The sequence below is a fragment of the Heptranchias perlo genome, chromosome 12 (assembly GCF_035084215.1).
Source record: "Heptranchias perlo isolate sHepPer1 chromosome 12, sHepPer1.hap1, whole genome shotgun sequence".
NCBI lineage: Eukaryota > Metazoa > Chordata > Chondrichthyes > Hexanchiformes > Hexanchidae > Heptranchias > Heptranchias perlo.
The window spans coordinates 34567590-34591138 of record NC_090336.1 but is presented as its reverse complement, the minus strand read 5'-3'; the positions used below and the strand labels follow the sequence as shown (position 1 = coordinate 34591138).

General features: G+C 43.4%; 1 protein-coding gene across 7 annotated transcripts in view; it reads left to right on the top strand.

The window, feature by feature from the left end:
• Positions 1-23549, top strand: part of stk33 (serine/threonine kinase 33) — a 231786-nt gene that overhangs the window by 69643 nt on the left and 138594 nt on the right. For 6 of the 7 annotated variants that reach the window (XM_067993920.1, XM_067993924.1, XM_067993923.1 and 3 more), the window contains one exon: positions 23229-23363. The gene's annotated coding sequence lies outside the window, so the exon portion shown is untranslated. Of the gene's footprint in view, positions 1-23043; positions 23110-23228; positions 23364-23549 lie in introns of those variants that run through there. The other variant, XM_067993922.1, reaches the window with a different exon arrangement.

Genomic DNA, 23549 nt, shown 5'->3' with positions numbered 1-23549 from the left:
GGTGCGGCCGTCTCTCCCGCCCCCGCCCCGCGGTGCCGTCTCTCCCGCCCCCCCCGCGGTGCCGTCTCTCCCGCCCCCCCCGCCCCGCGGTGCCGTCTCTCCCGCCCCCCCCCGCGGTGCCGTCTCTCCCGCCCCCCCCCGCGGTGCCGTCTCTCCCGCCCCCCCCGCGGTGCCGTCTCTCCCGCCCCCCCCCCGCGGTGCCGTCTCTCCCGCCCCCCCCGCGGTGCCGTCTCTCCCCCGCCCCCCCCCGCGGTGCCGTCTCTCCCGCCCCCCCCGCGGTGCCGTCTCTCCCGCCCCCCCCCGCGGTGCCGTCTCTCCCGCCCCCCCCGCGGTGCCGTCTCTCCCGCCCCCCCCCGCGGTGCCGTCTCTCCCGCCCCGCCCCCCCCGCGGTGCCGTCTCTCCCGCCCCCCCCGCGGTGCCGTCTCTCCCGCCCCCCCCCGCGGTGCCGTCTCTCCCGCCCCCCCCCGCGGTGCCGTCTCTCCCGCCCCCCCCGCGGTGCCGTCTCTCCCGCCCCCCCCCGCGGTGCCGTCTCTCCCGCCCCCCCCGCGGTGCCGTCTCTCGCCCCGGGCGTCTCTCCCGCCCCCCCCGCGGTGCCGTCTCTCCCGCCCCCCCCCGCGGTGCCGTCTCTCCCGCCCCCCCCGCGGTGCCGTCTCTCCCGCCCCCCCCGCGGTGCGTCTCTCCCGCCCCCCCGCGGTGCCGTCTCTCCCGCCCCCCCCGCGGTGCCGTCTCTCCCGCCCCCCCCGCCGGTGCCGTCTCTCCCGCCCCCCCCGCGGTGCCGTCTCTCCCGCCCCCCCCCCGCGGTGCCGTCTCTCCCGCCCCCCCCGCGGTGCCGTCTCTCCCGCCCCCCGCGGTGCCGTCTCTCCGCAAATGGAAATGAGCAATGCCAAATTCGTTCAGCGGACCCGTGATAGTCAATTACTGCTGTGTGCTCCTTGCCAAAGATTTGTTCTGCGGTTGTTCTGTAATCTGTTTATTTTTAAATGCTGTTCAGTTTTTAACATCCTTTTGTAGTAACACTAAAAATTGAACAGTGATAAAGTGAGCTAAATGGCATGGTAGATTACCAGTCATCTGATGTTGCCCGTACCATGCTCAGTGCACCCAACACACTATTGCAAGAACACTGGGATCAGTGAGCATGGTGTCGCCAGCATGAGGTAGCTGAGAGGGTCATAAAATTTGTACAGCTTCAGATGCTTGGTGATATAGTAGTGTACCATTTTTAAAATCTCAACAGTATTGGATGACAGTAATTTTGTTGAATGGTTCAGAAGACATTGTGAACCAGGAAAAAAATTAAGATTACAGATTTGAAATCTCCTTTGGGTATCATTTGTTGGAATTTGTGGGCTGGCTTTACTTCTCTTTTGCTGCTCATTTTTTAAAACAATTAGCCGGTGATATGGATATTACGAAAGGTACTCTCTGCAGTTATATGTGAATTGTAAACAATTTTACAACACCAAGTTATAGTCCAGCAATTTTATTTTAAATTCACAAGCTTTCGGAGATTTTCTCCTTCCTCAGGTAAATGTTATATGTGAAGACATCTTCTGGAGGAATAGCAACTATGATAGCTGCAAGTTTATTGGTTAACAATTGGTATCTGATTTCTGGAAATAGTATATCCTGTATTTCTGAATGTTATCAGAACCTGATTGAAGTAGGGTACAGAAATCACCGGACAGCTATTCTGGGTACGCACATTACATTTTTCACCTTTATCAGTTTTCGACTGGCTCAGTTTTTTTTGGTGTCTCCCTTTGCAGGAGAGCCTTTAAGAAGCCAAAAGAATTTGGTAAAGCTCTTTCCTACTGATAGGGGCTTTTTTAAAAAAAAAAGCACTTGGTGCTCAGATTTAGTTTCACTTCACTTTAAAAACTTTGTTTCTTTGGTATAAAATGTATAAGTATTAAATTTGGATTATGGTTCCCCCTGCTGGGAAGTTGCATCCTGTATCAACATACACACTGGTCCGGTATTGATGCATTGAAAAGAAATCAGGTGTCTGGGTTTCCAGAGTTGTAGAAAGCAAATTTAAATTTGTAGATATTACTTCCAACTGGTGCACCTTCCCTCTAGTGTTTGCTGGTGGCTCATTCCTAAAGGGGGAACATAAGTTAACTCTTCAGATGTGTTCGCTTCATCAGAACTGAAAATTAGCAAGTAGTAAGGTTGGGGGAAAAAAAAGAAGGAAGAATCAACTGATACTCCAATCACAAAGAGGAAGTTAATGTGAAGGAATGTTTTCTCCGGAAACATTTTGAATTTTAAATTAAAATAGTGCATTCTGATTAATTTTAAAATCACTTGTAATAACCTGATTTTTAAGTGAGTTACATTCATATCACTGAAAGATAAACACCAAGAATGTAGAGCTTGGTTTGAAAAACGTGGCTACTTGGCAACCTGCAAGTTCAGGTTTAAAAAAAAATGGCTTTAAAGATTCCAAAAAATTGGGTACCTGGATTCTTGCAGTATTAAATACTTTGAAGATATGGTCCAGCAAGTACAAATCTGAGGATGACAAAGGTGAGGTCGCTGCCATGAATTCTGTTTTTTAGTTTGAAGGTTGCATATAGTTGAGGATGAGAAGCTAAAAGCAAAATTGAAGCTTGAACACCTGAGCAAGAAATGAGGTTTAGGGGATCAAAGTCAAAGAGCTCGGTCTAAAAGATGCTTTTGAAGGCCGAGAGAGAGAGAGACAGACTGACAGAGATACAGAGAAGTTTTGGAACATAATGCAAAGGGCAGGATTGTGGTGGTTGAAAGAATGGCCTCTCTTGGTGGAATGTAAGGACTGGGGAACTTATAATAAATCGGATTGATAAAAGCAGAGGGTGCGTTTATTGAGAAATAAGAGGGAAAACTACAGGCTTTAAGTTCCTGGGAATGGCAGAGACTAAGGAGATGGGCAGCATATAAATAAGGAGAAATATGGTTTTGTAAAGGTATATACTCTTCAAATAGACAAAGTAATCAGTTTGGACAACATGTATCCAAGAATGTTAAAGGCAATGGGGACTGCGATTCGTGACATTTGAATGTCAGTCTGCTAAAATTAGGAGGGACTCTTGAAGATTGCAAAATGGCTAATATAACTATTATTTCAAAAAAACGGTCACAATACATACCTGGAAACAATAGAACAGTAAGTTTAATATCTGTTGCAAGGAAGTTGGAAATCATTTTAGGTAATATAGAGATCACAAGATGTTTAAGGATGAGGAATGCTATTTGACAATCTTAGTTCATCCATCCAGAAAGACCCAAAATTCCCCCCACTGCGGCATCCAATTGTTTCTAAAATGATTTTAGGATTTCATACATCCATACGATTTATCTTTTCCGTACTGTTTATTATCTTGTTTAAGATTGCCACTCAGTTGTCTCTTTTTGAAGTTGAAAAGCTAAAGTTTGTTCAGTTTTTCTTCATAACTCTGACCTGTAGCACTGGGGATTAGTGCTGTGGCTCTTCTCTACACTGTCTCCAAGCCTTGAATGTCTCTTCTGTGTCTTGATGAGCAGAACCAGACACGGTGCTCATGATGTGGTCTGAACTAGAGCACTACAGTTTGACCATGATTTCCTCCAATGCTACTGTTTCAGGCTTATAGTTTAGTGTTCTGTTTGCTTTGTTGATTGCTGCTTTGCAATGATTGGATGTTAGGAATTACATCTAAGACTCCTGGGGGTCTTTCAACTCCATCCTTAATTATTTCGACACCATTCATGGAGTACACGTCACCCATTTTTCCTTCCAATGTGTAGCACTTTACATATGCCCAATTAAATTTCATCTGCAATTCTTCGGCTCACTTACATATCCAATTGCCTGCTCTGAATCTGTTGCCCCGCCTAAATGAGTTGGATAAAATATGTAAGTGGGCAGAACACTAGCAGATGAAATATAATGTAGATTAGTGTGAAGTACTGCACATTGGAAGGAAAAATAAGCATCACTGATATCTCATTAATGGTGTTGAAATATCTATGGATGAAGCTGAAAGAATCCTAGGAGTCTTAATAGACTCAATCCACACTATGTCTAACCAATGCAGATTAGAAATCAATAAAGTCAATTGAATGTTGAACTACCTAGCCATAATAATAGTAGAATACAAGTCAGAGGAAGTTGTGAGCAAACTGTGTAGTCCTCAAGTCAGACCGTGCTTTGAGCACTGGGACTAGTTTGGGTCACCGAGGTACAATAGAGACACTCAAGTATTGGAGCCAGTGCTAAGAAGATCCATAAGACTGACCCCTATTGTCAAAGTTCTAAGTTATGAGGAAGGACTGGAGAAACAAACTTTTCAACCTAGAAAGATGATGTCTGAGAGGTGATTTTATCGTGGTACCTAACATAATTAAGGAAATGGAAAAGGTAAATCCCAATCATTACTTTAAATTCAATTGTGAGTAGGACAAGGGGACATTAGATTCAAAATTGTAAAAGGTAAATTTAGGACTAATATCAGGACATTTTTCTTTACATGGTGAGTGAAGGAGGTTTGGAATAGACTTCTTGATAGAGTTGTGTTTTTTATTGCAACTAATGTGTTGCATTGTAGAGGGCTAGACCACAAGCTAAAAGTGGCTGTATAAGCATGGTATACAGTGTTGGTCAGACTTTATCTGGAATGACGTGTGCAGTTTTGAACATCAACTGTACGGAGAACCGCCTTCTCAAACACGCCCATTCCAATTTCACTGTTCAATGCCACCTGCCTGCCTTCTCGTGATTATTCCTCCAATCTTTTCTCCAGAAATGCATCCATTTACACTATCCGCTTCATTGCACCCCCCGCCCCCCCCCCCCCCCCCCGGTTGTAATAGTTTTTTTATATTCATTCATGGGATGGTGGGCGTCGCTGGCGAGGCCAGCATTTATTGCCCATCCCTAATTGCCTTTGAGAAGGTGGTGGTGAGCCGCCTTCTTGAACCGCTGCAGTCCGTGTGGTGAAGGTTCTCCCACAGTGCTGTTAGGAAGGGAGTTCCAGGACTTTGACCCAGCGACGATGAAGGAACGGCGATTATATTTCCGAGTTGGGATGGTGTGTGTCTTGGAGGGGAACGTGCAGGTGGTATTGATCTCATGTACCTGCTGCTCTTGTCCTTCTAGGTGGTAGAGGTCGCGGGTTTGGGATGTGCCGTTGAAGAAGCCTTGGCGAGTTGATGCAGTGCATCTTGTAGATGGTACACACTGCAGCCACAGTGCGCCGGTGGTGAAGGGAGTGAATGTTTAGGGTGGTGGATGGGGTGCCAATCAAGCGGGCTGCTTTGTCCTGGATGGTGTCGAGCTTCTTGTGTTTTTGGAGCTGCACTCATCCAGGCAAGTGGAGCGTATTCCATCGCACTCCTGACTTGTGCCTTGTAGATGGTGGAAAGGCTTTGGTGAGTCAGGAGGTGAGTAATTCGCCACAGAATACCCAGCCTCTGACCTGCTCTTGTAGCCACAGTATTTATATGGCTGGTCCAGTTAAGTTTCTGGTCAATGGTGACCCCCCAGGATGTTGATGGTGGGGGATTTGGTAATGGTAATGCCGTTGAATGTCATGGGGAGGTGGTTAGACTCTCTCTTGTTGGAGATAGTCATTGCCTGGCACTTGTCTGGCACGAATGTTACTTGCCACTTATCAGCCCAATCCTGGATGTTGTCCAGGTGTAATAGTTCTGTCTGACTTCTCTTAAATTGCCATGAAGTCTCTTTCTAAGTGAATGTAAGTTGGAAGGATAGGTTCAGCAAGTTGTATTTTGTTTTGGAAAAAAGGAAATTTTGAGGCGAATTAGTTGAAATTTTCATGATTATGAAGGAGATTGATAAAATAAATCCACATGAATTGGTCACTGTAACAAATGGTTAAAATACCTGGCAATGCAAATTTAAAAACTAGGAAATTAAGAGTAAGAAGGAATGTCAAATAGAACTTTCTTCCTCAAAGGGTAAAAGACTTGTGGAATAAGTTACCAGGGAAAGCATTGAAGTGAGTAATATAAATAGATTCAGGAAGCAGCTACTGTAGAGAGAAAGGATTTAGGTATGTGCTGAGAAGGCAGGTAGAGTTGACAAGGACCAGACTTGTCAACCTAATGGCATTTTCCTGTTTCTAAAATTATGTTCTTATGTTTCATAACTAGACCTACTTCAATTTCAGATTTAAAAATAGCACACTTCTAAACAACTTTAACCAAAATGGTAAATATCCTGTATTATTGAAATAGTATAATATACTTTTATACATAATCTGTACTTTCAGATCAGATTTTAATTATTATATTGATGTAAGGGTATCATAAATTTTTGAGCATCCACATTATACTGTACCAAAGCAAAATGAAGTATTCTACTGAACATAATCCTAATGTTAAGGAAGATATCTGTATATATACCAAGGTATTTAAGTTGTCCCTTGATGCTGTGCTTTGATTTAAAACTGTCGTAGAGGCAGCCTGGAAATGTCCAGTGATTGCCTTGTTAGAAGGAATTTGACACAAAAGGTCTCTTCCCATGTTGTTTCAAAATACCATGGGGCTTGAAACTTGTCTGGTGCTATTGTTAATGTGTTTGTGTCAAAGTCCCGTGCGCACTATTTTAACAAAGCTCATCATGCTAGCATGTTGCAATAGACATATAGGCCCTGATTTTAAGTGGGGGACGGGAACGGAGCGTAAGATGCTAGAAACGGGCGACGAGTCCGCAACTTCGGGAGACGTGAAGGCCTGCCCGATTTTAACGGCCAGGCTTCATTTACATAAGGCTTCCAGGTTTCCCAGCCAAGTAACCCGTCTGCTGGTGCCCCACCCACCCATCTGACACAATCTCCAGTGGGAGTCCCGGCCACTATTAAAAGCGCCAAGGGAGACTGCACTCAGTCAGGGCTCAAATGTGAGCAATTGTAACTCACTGGCGGAAAGTCTCTATGCGCCTTCTCTGCTCTCACAGCATAAACACATTTCCACGATGGGGAAAGGAAGGGCTTCCAAAGCTAAAGCTCCCTGGATGGCTAAAGGTATAGAGATTAAAATGAAACAGAAAAAGAAGGCTTATGATAAATGTCGGGTTTATAATTCAGTCGAGAACCATGCTGAATACAAAAAGTACAGGCGGAACTGAGAAAGGAAATAAGAGGGGCAAAGAGAGTGTAGGAGAATAGATTAACATCAAAGGGAATCCAAAAATCTTTTATAAAGATATAAATAGTGGAAGGGTGGGGCCGTTTAGGGACAAAAAAGGAGATCTTCTTGTGGAGGCATAGGGCATGGTTGAGGTACTAAATGTGTACTTTGCACCTGTCTTCACTAGAGAAGAGGACGCTGCCAATGTCACAGTAAAGGAGGACGTAGTAGAAAAATTGGATAGAATAAAAATAGATAAAGAGGAGGTACTAAAAAGGTTGACAATTGTAAACAATTTTACAACACCAAGTTATAGTCCAACAAATTTATTTTAAGTTCCACAAGCTTTCGGAGGCTTCCTCCTTCCTCAGGTGAATGGTGTGGAAATCCATTCAATCAAGTTAGTCATGTCATGGCTACTAAAAAGGTTGGCAGGGATCAAAGTAGAAAAGTCACCTGGTCCAGATGGGATGCATCCTAGGTTACTGAGGGAAGCAAGGATGGAAATTGCAGAGGCTCTGGTCACAATCTTCCAATCCGCCTTAGATATGGGAGTGGTGCCAGAGGACTGAAGGATTGCAAATGTTACACCCCTGTTCAAAAAAGGGGCGAGGGATAAACGCAGGCCAGTCAGCCTAACGTCGGTGGTGGGGAAACGTTTAGAGACATTAATTTGGGACAAAATTAATTGGCACTTGGAAAAATATGGGTTAATAAATGAACGCGAGCACGGATTTGTTAAAGGCAAACCGCGTGTGACTAACTTGATTGAATTCTTTGATGAAATAACGGAGAGGGTTAATGAGGGTGGTGCGGTTGATGTTGTTTATATGGACTTTCAAAAGGCGTTTGATAAAGTACCACATAATAGACTTGTTGGCAAAATTAAAGGGGCATTTGCTGCGTAGGTACGAAATTGGCTAAGGGACAGAAAGCAGAGAGTAGTGGTGAACGGTTGTTTTTCAGGCTGGAGGGAAGTGTTCAGTGGTGCCACCCCCAGGGGTTGGTGTTGGAACCACTGTGCTTTTTGATATATATTAATGGCGTGGACTTGAGTATACAGGGCATAATTTCAAAGTGATGACATAAAACTCGGAAATGTAGTCAAGAGTGAGGAGGATAGTTACCGACTTCAGGAGGCTATTGACAGACTGGTAAAGTGGGCAGGCACATGGCAGATGAAATTTAACACAGAAGTGTGAAGTGATGTATTTTGATAGGAAGAATGAGATGACACAATATAAACAAAATGGTACAATTTTAAAGGGGTTGCAGGAACAGATATCTTGGGGTGTATATAAGTCTTCGAAGGTGGCAGGACAAGTTGAGAAGGCTGTTAGAAAGGCATATGGAATCTTTGGCTTTTAAATAGAGGCACTGAGTACAAAAACAAGGAAGTTATGCTAAACCTTTATAAAACATTGGTTAGGCTCCAACTGGAGTATTGTGTCCAATTTTTTTGCACCACACTTTAGGAAGGATGTCATGGCCTTAGAGAAGGTGCAGAGGAGATTTACAAGAATGGTACCAAGGATGAAAGACTTCAGTTATGTGAAGAGACTAGAGAAACTGGGGTCGCCGCCGTTAATATAGTGGCAGCAGGGAACGCGGCATGTTGGGGGCGGGAGCGCTGTTTTCACCATTTTAACCGCTCGCTCAACCCTTTGGGGTGGGGTGTCAAGCTGAAAGTCATGGTTTCAGTGCCAGCAACTATTTTAAATTTTAAGAGAATGGTGTCAATTATAGGAAATGATTTAAGTTATGACATTTCAGTTTTTGCACTTTTAGACAAATCTGTGATGAAAATTGGTTCTATTGAAAATGATTGTCTACTGTTCTTTTCCCAATTGTAAACAATTTTACAACACCAAGTTATAGTCCAGCAATTTTATTTTAAATTCACAAGCTTTCGGAGGCTACCTCCTTCCTCAGGTGAACGATGTGGAAAACTGTCTACTGTTCTTTTCCCAATTGTAAACAATTTTACAACACCAAGTTATAGTCCAGCAATTTTATTTTAAATTCACAAGCTTTCGGAGATTTTCTCCTTCCTCAGGCAAATGTTTCAAGATCTCCTTGAAGCCTACGCATTTATACATATTGAACAATACATGGTGTTTACAGACTGCCCCTGCAACTGCCCGTTGCCAAGGCAATCACCGTGTTCAGACAGAGAGGTGTTACCTGTAGAACCCCCGAATACACATTCAACAAAAAAACAAACAGGGAAAAAAAACAGAGAAAAAAAAACACAGGGAGAGGCAGAAACATCCGGAAGGCAGAGAGAGCCAGCAAATGACCCATTATATTAAAAACAGATAACATTTGTTCGCTGGTGGGGTAACGTGTAGCGTGACATGAACCCAAGATCCCGGTTGAGGCCGTCCTCATGGGTGCGGAACTTGGCTATCAATTTCTGCTCGACGATTTTGCGTTGTCGTGTGTCTCGAAGGCCGCCTTGGAGTACGCTTACCCGAAGGTCGGTGGATGAATGTCCATGACTGCTGAAGTGTTCCCCGACTGGGAGGGAACCCTCCTGTTTGGCGATTGTTGCGCGGTGTCCGTTCATCCGTTGTCGCAGCGTCTGCATGGTCTCGCCAATGTACCATGCTCTGGGGCATCCTTTCCTGCAACGTATGAGGTAGACAACGTTGGCTGAGTCACAGGAGTATGAACCATGCACCTGGTGGGTGGTGTCATCTCGTGTGATGGTGGTATCTGTGTCGATGATCTGGCATGTCTTGCAGAGGTTACCGTGGCAGGGTTGTGTGGCGTCGTGGACGCTGTTCTCTTGAAAGCTAGGTAGTTTGCTGCGAACGATGGTCTGTTTGAGGTTGGGTGGCTGTTTAAAGGCGAGTAGTGGAGGTGTGGGGATGGCCATAGCGAGTTGTTTGTCCTCATTGATGACATGTTGAAGGCTGCGGAGAACATGGCGTAGTTTCTTCGCTCCGGGGAAGTACTGGACGACAAAGGGTACTCTGTTGGTTGCGTCCCGTGTTAGTCTCCTGAGGAGGTCTATGCGATTTTTTGCTGTGGCCCGTCGGAACTGTCGATCGATGAGTCGAGCGTCATATCCCGTTCTTACTAGGGCGTCTTTCAGCGTCTGTAGGTGTCCATCGCGTTCCTCCTCGTCTGAGCAGACCCTGTGTATTCGCAGGGCCTGTCCATAGGGGATGGCCTCTTTGACGTGGTTAGGGTGGAAGCTGGAAAAGTGGAGCATCGTGAGGTTGTCCGTGGGCTTGCGGTAGAGTGAGGTGCTGAGGTGCCCGTCTTTGATGGAGATTCGTGTGTCCAAGAAAGAAACTGATTCTGAGGAGTAGTCCATGGTGAGCTTGATGGTGGGATGGAACTTGTTGATGTTATCGTGTAGTCTCTTTAGTGATTCCTTGCCGTGGGTCCATAGAAAGAAAATGTCGTCGATGTATCTGGTGTATAGTGTTGGTTGGAGGTCTTGTGCAGTGAAGAAGTCCTGCTCGAACTTGTGCATGAAAATGTTGGCGTATTGGGGTGCGAATTTAGTCCCCATGGCTGTTCCGTGTGTTTGGGTAAAGAACTGGTTATCGAAGGTGAAGACATTGTGATCCAGGATGAAGCGGATGAGTTGTAGGATGGCTTCCGGAGATTGGCTGTTGTTGGTGTTGAGTATTGATGCTGTCGCAGCGATGCCGTCATCGTGGGGGATACTGGTGTATAGTGCCGAGACGTCCATCGTGGTGAGAAGTGTTCCTGGTTCAACTGGTCCGTGGGTACTGAGTTTTTGTAGGAAGTCTGTAGTGTCACGACAGAAGCTGGGGGTTCCCTGTACGATGGGTTTCAGGATGCCCTCGATGTATCCAGAGAGGTTCTCACACAGGGTTCCGTTGCCTGATACGATGGGACGTCCGGGTGTGTTGGCTTTGTGTATCTTTGGGAGGCAGTAGAAGTCTCCCACGCGGGGATTACGTGGGATGAGAATGCGTAGGATGCTTTGAAGGTCTAGATCGAAGGTCTTGATCAGTTTGTTGAGCTGGTGGGTGTGTTCTTTGGTCGGATCTGCGGGTAACCGTCTGTAGTGTTCCTGGTTGTCCAGTTGTCGGTATGCTTCTTTGCAATAGTCTGTTCTGTTCTGTATGACTATGGCTCCTCCTTTGTCCGCTGGTTTGATGACGATGTTGCGGTTGGTCTTGAGAGCGTTGATGGCGTTGCGTTGTGCTCGGGTGACATTCTGGACTGTCTTCTGAGTGCGGCTGATGAATCTGGCATTGACGCATTTCCTGACAGCTTGAGCTGTCTTTTCCCAGATAGTGTTCCTGGCTTCCACTATAGAACTGGACTACAAGGTGTGCTTATTGGGATCGCCCGTTAGTGCCCACAGCATTAAAGTTGACACATATAAACAATCAATTCCAAAAATCCAAAGTAAAATCAATGTGACTACTGGAGGTTCAACTGTAGCTACTTTTAGGAAATTTGCAATGACTTTTTCAGCTATGCTTTGTGCCTCTTATCTCCTCCCAACATGACAATCAGTAGCCTACTCCCTGAAGTATTTGAAACTGTATCACACTTGTCTTAATGGCCTTGTTCCTTAATCCTTAATTCGATTTGCTCCGTTATATTAGCGGAAGCAAGTTGGAAAAAGCTTCAGCTTTATGTCAGTCCTTGTTATGATAACAGACTGTTCTTTTTGTGCAGGTATCTTAGTTACCTTTTTTTGTTAGCCTTCACCATTATGATTACGTTAATATGGGTATGCCAAGTTTTAAATCAATTGTCGCTCCAAAATCCATGTAATCTTGTTAACAAATTAAATATTTAAAAAGGACATAGGGCTGGTTTACTGTACTGTCTAACTATATAGTAGCTGAATATGATTGGCTAATCTGTAAGTTTTTATTAACAGACAATAGTTTGTGCTACGGACATTTGAAGGCAAGTCAGGATTTGATTGCAGTTAATGATATGTTACAGTGGAAGCTACAGGAGGGTAATGTTACCCATCAATAAGTGACTAGTAGAGAGTTACAAAGCTGTAACTCAATCGAGCAGTTCAGTGACGTCCTTGGAATGTCGATTTAAACCCTCCCCGCCCCCCCCCCCCCCCCCCCCCAATATAAAATTACTGCCTTGAACTCACAGGTAGATTATGCTAGTTTACACACACGCGTGCATTCTGTTCCACTGTGATCCATATGCTGGTCTTGCTATAGAGAATTGATTAGGAGGTAAGAGACAGAGTAGGGATAAGGGGTATGTATTCAAATTGGCAGGATGTGACTAGTGGTGTCCCCCAGGGATCTGTATTGGGGCCTCAGCTTTTCACTATAAATGACTTAGATGAAAGAATAGTGAGCTGTATAACCAAGTTTGCTGATGACACCAAGTTAGGTGGCGCAGTAAATAGTTTAGATGGGAACAGAAAGTTTCAAAGGGACATAGATTAGGTGAGGGGGCAAAACTGTGGCAGATGGAGTTCAATGTGGGGAAGTGTGAGGCCATCGGCTTTGGACCTAAGAAAGAACAGAGTTTTTTCTAAATGGTGAAAAGTTAGGAACTGTGGTGGAGCAGAGAGATTTAGGGATCTAAGTACAGAAATTACTAAAAGCTAGTGGACAGGTACAAAAAATAATTAAAAAGGCTAATGGGATGTTGGCTTTTATCTCAAGGGGGCTGGAATACAAAAGGATAGAAGTTATGTTACAGTTATATAAAACTTTGGTTAGACCCCATTTAGAGTGTTGCATTCAGTTCTGGACTCTGCACCTCAAGAAGGATATATTGGCCTTGGAGGGGGGTGCAGTGCAGATTCACCAAAATGATACTGGGCCAGAAGGGTTAAATTATGAGGACAGGTTGCATCGACTAGGCTTGTATTCCCTTGAATATAGAAGATTAAGAGGTGATCTAATTGATGTGATTAAGATGATTAAAGGAATTGGCAGAATCGATAGAGAGAAACTATTTCTTCTGGTGGGAGAGTCCAGAACAAGGGGGCATAACCTCAAAATTAGAGCTAGGTTCAGGATTGAAGTCAGGAAGCACTTCTTCACACAAAGAGTAGTGGAAATCTGGAATTCTCTCCTAAAAAGCTGTTGAGGCGAGGTCAATTGAAAATTTCAAAACTGAGATTGATAGATTTTCATTAGGCAAGGGTATTAAAGATTACGGAGCCAAGACGGGTAGGAGGAGTTGAGATACAGATCAGCCATGATCTAATTGAATGGCGGAACAGGCTCGAGGGGCTGAATGGCCTACTTATGTTCCTATGTCCAGGATTGAGTGTACTGTGATATGGTTAATTTTTTTTCTTAAATGAGACTGAACAAAAGATCGCAAGGACTGTACTTGTATGTTCATTTTTTTGGGACTGTTTTACATAGGAGTGTTATGATTGTCGTTGTAGTTGCAATGATGGTTTAGGTTTTTCTTTTCTTTTATTAGCTGATTAATAACTGACAGGATCTACTCTACAGGATCTCATTCGAAAACTTGTGGAATACTTTCCCATATTCAGCAACAAGCACTCTTTTCCAAGGGTAGAGTAATGTTCCCTATACTCTGTCCCAATAGCTTGACTTACCATCAATCTCAGAATAGCTTTTGTCTCACTGCAACCAGTGCAACATTTCCATTTCCCATACTAGGTATCCTTGTGACCTTTCTGAGTCAGATTACCTGTTAGTAACAGTTTTGTGCTGTTTAATTTATTTCTGATGGAAATCTTGCCTATTCAAATTAAACTGATGAATCTAGTCAACATGTCCACAAGCAATTGACCAATGTAAATTTGTTCTGCAGTACAAGCTTTATATTGCAACTTTAGTCTAACATTGCCATCCTAAATTACTGCAGAAACAATGGGTTAGAGGTTGTGTAAAATAAATTAGTAAGGAAAAGGGATTAAGTAATGATCCTACCTAACTTAACTGTATGAGATAATTTAAAGCAATTTAGATTGTGCAATCTTCATTTCTTGTTCAGGCCCTTTCAGCCCATGTTATCTTTAAATTGCCCTTCAGTCAGGAAGGCTTGATGATCTGGGTTGTGGATGTCTTGATTGTGTGCTTTTTAAAAAAAAAATTGAATTATAGACATTTCAGTGCAGAAGGAGGCCATTCAGGTCATTTGTGACTGCGCCAGTGCTACCTCTACATTGGACCTATTTACTCTTATCACAATTCCCTGCCCGTTCTCGGTTTCCTTTTTAATATTTTTCCTCTTCAAGGTTTGGTCTAATTCCCTCTTAAATGCCATAATTGGCTCAGCTTTTCAAGGTGCCTAGATTAAAAACTGTTAAGAATGCCATTCAGACTATCTTAGTTCATCCTTGCTGTCCTCTCCGCCCCATCATAGCATCGAGTCATTTCTTAAATAACTCCAAAGTTTTCTCCTATTCGAAGTCCATTCCATGGGCTCGATATTGCCAGGGCTGCGGGTTCGCGGCGGGGGGGGCTATTGGGCGCGTGGGTAACCCGCCCGGCGCGATCGCAGCCTAATTAGATCCACTTACCTGGTCTTCCGGGTTCCCCACTGCTGATCTGCGCGTCGGGCGGACGACTGCGCATGCGCAGTAAGGTCTGTCAGCTGGAGGAGCACTATTTAAAGGGGCAGTCCTCCACTGACAGATGCTGCAACAAATAGGAAAAAATACAGCATGGAGCAGCCCAGGGGGAAGGCTGCTCCCAGGTTTAATGATGCCTCACTCCAGGTATCATTAAATGGGGTGAGGAGGAGGGGGAGGACAGAAATCTTCCCACTGGCGGGCGGGAGGAAGCGGCCTGCCTCTGCCACCAGGAAGGCCTGGCTCGAGGTGGCAGAGGAGGTCACCTGCACCACCAACATATCGCCCACCGGCATACAGTGCAGGAGGCACTGCAATGACCTAAGTAGGTCAGCCAAAATGAGTACACTTACTCATTCCCCTACGCTCCATCTGCCACATCACCGCCCCTACCCCACATCTCCTTCTGCACTGCCAACACTACTCTATCACATCACTCCTCACACCCACTCAAAACTCATCCTCATCTTACCTGCACTTACTCACCTCGCCAGTACTTATCCTGCCACTACCACTCAACCCAGTCCTCATACAATCTCATGGCTCTATCTCATACTCACCCTCTGATGCATCTCTTTCACAGTCAGCCTCACTCAACCTGCCACTACCTGTGCTGCAGCCACAGGGCATGCATCACATATATGCAGTAGGAAGCGTAAGGCAAACGTGTTGTGAACATGAAGGGGATGCACAAGGGTGTTTGAGGGTTTGTCATGGTTTTTACTTATATTGAATTTTTGATCAACTCACATCACATATTATATTGGCACCACTACTGCCACATCTTTGCGAATCTTGTCTGGTTTGTGCAATAATGCCCTTTCCTGAGGATCACAATGAAGACCCACACCTGATGCCACCCATTGTGTCACTGCAGAGTGGGTGTAGGTGTATTTGCAGGGCTCTTTTGTGCAGACGACTGAGAGACGTCGGCGATGTCCCTGGTGGCACCCTGGAAGGATGCGGAGGAGAAGTTGTTGAGGGCAGTGGTGACTTTGACAGCGACAGGTAAGAAGATGGTGCTCGGGCCAGCCGGGAGCAGCTCGGCATGAAGGAGGCTGCAGATGCCCACAACTACATGTCGAGTGACTCTGAGCCTCCATGTGCACTGCTGCTCAGAGAGGTCCAGGAAGCTGAGCCTCGGTCTGTGGACCCTGTGGCGAGGGTAGTGCCCCCTGCGATGCCTCTCTCTCTGCGGTTGCCCTCCCTCCTGTTGTGGAGGTGGATGTGTCACAGCACTGTGTTGTGGATCTCCACGTGTCAGAGGTGGACGGCTTGGCTGGCGATGCTGGTGATGCTGTTCGCCCTCCGAGGAGGTCATGACTGCAGCAATGGCAGCCCCCATCTGGATGATGTACATCTGAGGGGGTCCGCAAGGTAGGTACATGTGTCTGGACCCCGGGGTAAGTGTGCAAGTTCGTGAATTTAATTGTCAGGAGGAGGGTGGTGGAGGCCAAACTTTGTCCCAAGTGACAGAGTGGCCTCCTGCAATGAATGAGGGTCTCCACCCCCCCACCCTACCTGTTAAATGGACCTTTGCAGCTGCATCAACTGATCAACTGGGAGTGTTTCCCCCAGTAAGGGAAACAGTCCCAGTTGTTTCTAAAACCCCACCCCTCCTGACACATTCCCTTAATCAGGTCTGTTAATGACCTGAAATAGCAAGGTAAATACTCTCAAGTGGCCCTGCTGGCTTTAATTGCCCGCGGGAGTCCCACCAGCGGGAGCTGCGCGTGCACGTCGGCGCGTCTGTGGGGAACCCGGAAGTGGGCGGGTTGGAGCTGGGTTCCCGACCCGCTCCAGGATTCCCCGATTTTCGGAGCCCCCCCCCGCTAGGAACGCACCCGATAGCGGGTGCTAAAATCGAGCCCCATATGTTTATCACTCTATATGTAAAGAAGAACTTCCAGACATCTGTCCTAATTTTTAAAAATGAATTTTAACCTGTGCCCTAGTCCCACAGTTTAGTTTGAAGCAATTTGCTGAATATCTTTTCTGTACTATTTACTACCTTGCATACCTCAATGACATTAAAGATTATCTAGAAAAACTTGTTTCAAATAGTTGCAGTACATCCTGGTTAGATGTGCTTTATTAGGTGACCTTTATTAGGCATTGAAGTCTTAGAAGTTCAGATGAAATGTGGCAAGCTCATGATCCAGTGACGAGCTTCATTTCCTCCTGAGAAATCTAAACAATTAGATCCATGGGGTAGGAATCTTTTCTCAGAGAACACCCCAGATGTGAATAGCTTCTTGTCAGGTACAATGCTCTAAGACTCGTTGCGCTATCATTCATTGCACTCCTATACAATAACTCGGTCTTCTCCAAGACCTCAAAATGTTGAAGTTCCTGCCCTTTTCGGGCTTCCCTTGGTCTTACAGTGCATAGACTTTTAAAACCCAACTTAAGCTAGTGTTTTCTAATTGCTTTCGTTGATTCTTCAACTCTTTTGAACCTTGCTGATATCCTGTCCCTAGATTTCTCAATAAAAAGAAAAGGTCCATCCAAATCAATTTGGCTACTACACAATGTCCAGCTATAGTAAAGAGTTAAGTACAAGCTAATGTGGTTAACATTGGTTTTGTGGTGAAACTACTGCCGCAATTGGTAATTGACATCCTAAACATGGGTGCAAAGACACCAGGGCATGTGTCGCTTCATGTGCTGAGAATTTTGGGATTTTTGCCTGGCTTTCAAAAGAAGCTAATGCAGTTGGCTATGTCAAGGAACATCCATTATTGGAACCAGGTTGAAGAAACTCTGAAAGCTCTGAGAAGCTTCATTAAAATCAACAGAGTATTTGGGACGTGCCCTGCAAAGAGTAAATTTAGTAAGCCAGGTGACAGACTAAGTCCCCCTGAGACAACAGCAGCCACTGTTTTGCACGTAAAGAAGCTTCACCCCAAGAATGAAACATCCACATCAAGATCAGCAAAGCCCCATGAAAGAAAGCAGCCACTCCACCACCCCATAACTTCCTGTCACAACACTCCATCATTTGCAGGAGGGGAGTTCAGTTGGGAGTACATCTGACTTCCTACATTACTTTGTTCAAAGGGTGATTTTCGTGGAACATGAGGATGGGCAGAAATGTTTATTTTGACTGAGAAGGTAGAGTAACTTGGTCATGGGGTCATAGAAGAGGTTTCATTCGACCAGGAAAACTCAAGGTTTCCCAAAAGCGTAATATGATACAGTTGACATGCAGATTGGGGTTTACAAATTGGCATCAGGAATGCCCCAAGGTAGTAATTGCTGCTGCTATTAAGTATAATGGCAGTTCTGTGGCTTTTTAAGCTATAGTGGCCAATTAAATAACAGCAATGTAAAAGAACATTAACATCAAAGTTGTCTTAGTAGCTCACTGGGTCCTAGGTTTGATACCTAGTCTGAGTTAGCTGATAAATATTACCAGATAACAATAGAGGGTAATGAGAATGGATAAGTTGGCCTCAGTGTTTCCAAACTAGGAAATACAAATGTCTTCTGGATGCCCACTGAGGACTAGCTTGTGCTTGTTGTGTTGGTCGATTAATTTACTGAAACCTACTGTCCAAGAATGACCACTTTGGTGAGGCTGTGGAATTGTACCGAAGTATAGATGATGTTCGTAAGGAGAGGAATGGGAAGGGGGAGGTGAAAGAAGAGTTAACATTTAACACGAAGCTTTGAAGTACCAACGGTTCTTTTGTGAGGTGACTAGAGATATCTCAGAGCAACAAATCATTCTCTTAACCTTTAATGAAAATTATACTCATAAACATATTGTTATAAGATACTTGTTTTACTAGTTTTGTTTTGAATTCACAATGATTCTAGCAAGAGAATAGTGATTAAAAGACTTCACTAATGTGATTTAAACACTTCAGAGTGTCCTAACATTGTAACACTTAGTGCAAACCAACTGTTTATTTTTTGATTTTCTTTTCTGCCAATTTTATTTTGTGATTGAACTATATAAGAATTTACATTTTTTTTAAAGTCACAAGTAGAGTAACAGTATGTTCTGCTTGAGAGTCCTATATTGTGCAATTCACCCATGGTTTTTGTTTGCTAAGCTCAAGATTTTCTTCGAGACAGATCACATGAAAGTGAACTGTTGTATTGGGTAGTTTGTTGGGCTGGTGCTCTGTACCTGCGGGAGGTGGAAGAGAAGGGATCTGTTATTTCAAAGGCCAGCTTAATAGTGCCTTCAGCTGTGGGGGTGTGGGATGAACCTAACAGAAGGAAGGCATGCACTTATTATGTATGTGAAAACTTTAAAATCCACTTGCTGTAAGTCTCTTGTGCTAGTGACAGTGACCTCGCATGACTAGAATGACAATGAGACAGTCTTTATGATGCAGGCACTCACAGTGGGACTGCATCATTTGACAGGACGAGAAGGTGAGGCAGATATTGTTTCCATTTACAGAATAGAGGGGAAATTACTAGGCTGTAATTCAATCAGGAGCTTCAGAAGATGAACCACTTGAATGAAACTTTAGCAATGTGAATGCATGTGACCCTTTCTATTGAAGTGCAGCCTTTGTTATTTTTATTTTTATATATCATACATCATAGAAGCATACAGCACAGAAGAATGCCATTTGGCCCATCATGCCTGTGCCGTCTCTTTGAAAGAGCTATCCAATTAGTCCCACACCCCTGCTCTTTCCCCATAGCTCTGCAAATTTTTCCTTTTCAAGTATATATCCAATTCCCTTTTGAAAGTTACTTTTGAATCTGCTTCCACCACCCTTTCAGGCAGTGAATTCCAGATCATCATAACACACTGTGTAAAAACATTTTTCCTCATTTCCCCTCTGATTTTTTTTATTGCCAATTATCTTAAATTTCTGGTTACCAACCCTCCTGCCAGTGGAAACGGTTTCTCCTTATTTACTCTATCAAAACCCTTCATAATTTTAAACACTATTAAATCTTCCCTTAACTTTCTCTGCTGTAAGGGGAGCAATCCCAGCTTCTCTAGTCTCTTGACATAACTGAAGTCCCTCATCCCTGGTACCATTCCAGTCATTTTCCTCTACACCCTCTCCAAGGCCTTGACATCCTAAGGTGTGATGCCTGGAATTGGACACAGTTTTCCAGCTGAGGCCTAACCAGTGATTTATAAAGGTTTAGCGTACCTTCCTTGCTTTTGTACTCTATACCTCTATTTATAAAGCCCAGGGTTCCATATTTATTTTTAACAGCCTTATCAACTTGTCCTGCCATTGTTTAAGATTTGTGTAAGTGATCTCCCAGGTTTCTCTGTTCCTGCAACCCCATTAAAATCGTACCAGTCCGTTTATATTGCCTCTTATTCTTCTTCTATAATATATAAAATATATATTATATTACAATAATGTAGCTTCCTTGTCGTGCTAAATTGATGGTCACTGGGATGAAATGGAGTGATGTAGGTCCTGAAGGCATATAATGTCAATGGTAACACTTTCACAAGGTTGTGGTTCAAGCCCCACTGCAGGACTTGATACATAATCTAGGCTGGCACTTCCAGTACAATATTAAGGGAGTGCTTCATTGTCAGAGGTATAGTCGTTTGGATGTGATTTTAAACTGATGTCCCTTCTTACTGTTTAGTTTGACGTACTAGGGTCCCTTGCTTTTTGTTATATATATTAATTATTTGGACTTAAATGTAGGGGACATGATTAAGAAGTTCACAGATGATACAAAATTGGCCGTGTGGTTGATAGTGAGGAGGAAAGCTGTAGACTGTGGGAAGATATAAATGGACTGGTCAGGTGGGCAGAAAAGTGGCAAATGGAATTCATTCCGGAGAAGTGTGAGGTAATGCATTTGGGGAGGGCAAACAAGGCAAGGGAGTACACCATAAATGGGAGGATACTGAAAGGTGTAGAGGAAGTGAGGGACCTTGGAGTGCATGTCTACAGATCCCTGAAGGTAGCAGGACAGGTAGATAAGGTGGTTAAGAAGGGATATGGAATACTTTCCATTATTAGCCAAGGCATAGAATATAAGTGCAGGGAGGTTATGCTGGAACTGTAGAAAACACTGGTTAGGCCACAGCTTGAGTACTGTGTACAGTTCTGGTCACCACATTACAGGAAGGATGTAATTGCACTAGAGAGGGTACAGAGGAGATTTACGAGGATGTTGCCAGGACTGGTGAGTTTTAGCTATGGGGAAAGATTGGATGGGCTGGGGTTGTTCTCTTTAGAACAGAGGACACTGAGGGGTGAATTTATTGACATGTATAAAATTATGAGGGGCCGAGATAGAGTGGATAGGAAGGACCTATTTCCCTTAGCAGAGAGGTCAATAACCAGGGGGCATATATTTCAAGTGATTGGTAGAAGGATTAGAGGGGAGCTGAGGAAAACTTTTTCACCCATAGGATGGTAGGGGTCTGGCACCCACTGCCTGAAAGGATGGTAGAGGCAGAAACCCTCAACTTATTTAAAAAGTACCTGGATGTGCACCTGAAGTGCCATGACCTACAAGGCTATGGACCAAGTGCTGGAAAGTGGGGCCAGCGTGGACATGATGGGCCGAATGGCCGTCTGTGCCATAAATTTTCAATAAATTTTCTATGATTCTAAAAGATCTCCTCGCACTATTTGAAAAAGAGCACGCCGACATTTATCCTTCAACTGACACCACCAAAAACCAGATTATCATATTGTTATTTGTGGAACCTTGCTGTGCACAAATTGGCTGCTGCGCTTGCCTACATAACAACAGTGACAACACTTCAAAAGTAATTCATTGGCTATGAAGTGCTTTGGCTTGAAGGTGTGAAAAGCACTACATAAACTTAAGTTATTTCTTTCAAATCTAGTTCTTCTCCTACCACCGCATAATGCACCACTTTAATGTTTAAGTTGGCTACAGCATTAATGCCATCTTGAGCATTTTATGAAAGGAGCATACTTAATACTGTCTACCTGTTATACATAGGTACACTGTCTTTCAGAATTATTCTGTACCTTACAAAATGAATGTTTAATCAGATTTTCATCAAATTTAATAAATTTCTTTTCATTAGAATTTTGATTCCTATTGAGAATTAATGTGTGTGTGAGTTCTACTACTAAATAGTTTATTTGATGATTATTATGGTCTCCACAGATTAATGAGCTGTAAAAGGTGTAATTGTAACTGAATGCACAATGCCATGTAGCCCTGTAAATGGTGTAGATCTTGGACTCGTATCTAGACTGAGTTCTGGAGTTACCCAGGATCAATGTGTATATGGTTTTTTAGAATTAACTTGTAAATTCTTTTCCTGGAATAGCATGCATCAGATGTTTTATAATGCTCAGCATAATAATATAATGAGCACAGTTTCCTTATGACCAGTAGTTCTCTGTGATGTCGCTCCAGGTAAGTGCTTCACAACCGCAAAGAAACGTCACAGAAATTTTGAAACACAAATAAAATTCAACTTTGAAATAATAGAAGCATGGAAAGTTTTGTCGCTATCAATGTGCATCACATATGACATATTTCCTAAAATGTGGTTGGTTATGATAAAAGATTCAATTGTAATTATAATTTAATTATGTTGCTATGGTTGAGCTGATAACTAAGCTTTGTTTCTGTCTTACAATTGACAGGTATTATATGCAAACAACATAAATATTTCCAACAAAGAAAGGAAGGAAAAAGTAGAGAACATTTAATTATTAATAGAAAGTTCTTATTAAACTGAACAATGCAGTGATAGACATGTTACAACATTATTAGGGATCCTGGCCAGCAATTTTCTTGGCATTGCTGACCAATTTGGCTCTGTCTTACAGTGACATACCACATTGCATTCAGTTTTATTTATACCTGTGTAAGTAAGGAAGTTGGGCACTGAATGTGTTCTCGATACTGTCCAGTTTTTATTTTGTTCTTAATGCCCACATTAGGAAGGTCATTTTTAAAAATGTTTTCAGTAGTTGTATGTCTGATTTATAATTTATTGGACTGAAATTAACATTTGAACTTGTTGGTTGCCATGTGTTTAAAGATAGCCACTTTCTCAAGACGTTTATTCATTTAATTTGGAAGTCTAAATAGAAGGCAAATAAAGGACTAGAGTGCCTCATAGGTTAATCAAAATAAGAATTTTCCATGCCATTAAGTTACTGTAAAAGTGTTTCCTTATGATCTTCTTGTGTACCTGGGCCATGCTTTTTATTGTTTCTCTTTTGCAAGACGCAACTGATAGCTGTCTTCTTTTATGCTTTTGAGTGTAGTACTTTATTACTTTTAACTAGTTACTGTGCACATAACATAATCCAAAGTACAAGAGTAAATGATTACCAAAGTTATGCTAGATCTTTTAATTAAAAAAGTCATTTTCAGGGCTTAAATTTAAAGTGCCGTAATTTCTTTTTTTTCCAGTTATTCAGAATACTGACTTTAGCTGTAGTACATTAAGAGCACATAAACTTGTTCTGTGAAAATACTGTAAAATTATTTGAATTTTGGTATTGATTCCAATTTGATGTAATACTTAGTTATTTTAAGGATTTACAGCAAGGTTTGAAAGAAGCTTGCTCCTTTAATTACTGGTGTTTTGATTACTGGTCTTTTCCTTCTTCTACAGACCTCTAATTGACGGTTTTCATTGCTGGATAAGGTTCCTCCAAGGGTGTGCTGATCTACGTTCTAGAGTGAACCAACAGAACAGTGTTTGAAAATTATTGAATGTAGTCTTGTAACAGAACAGAGCCTATCAAAAGTAAGTCTTTGACAATCACCATGTTCCATGCAAGTCTGAACTTTATATGTAAAACACAGCACTGCATTGGTAAGAGTGGAAAAATAAAAGGATGCTATTGTAAAATTATCAATATTTACTTACGAAGCAATGAATTTGTGTTTACAGTGCACCAAATATGAGAATGACCTGATTATAGAGTAAATA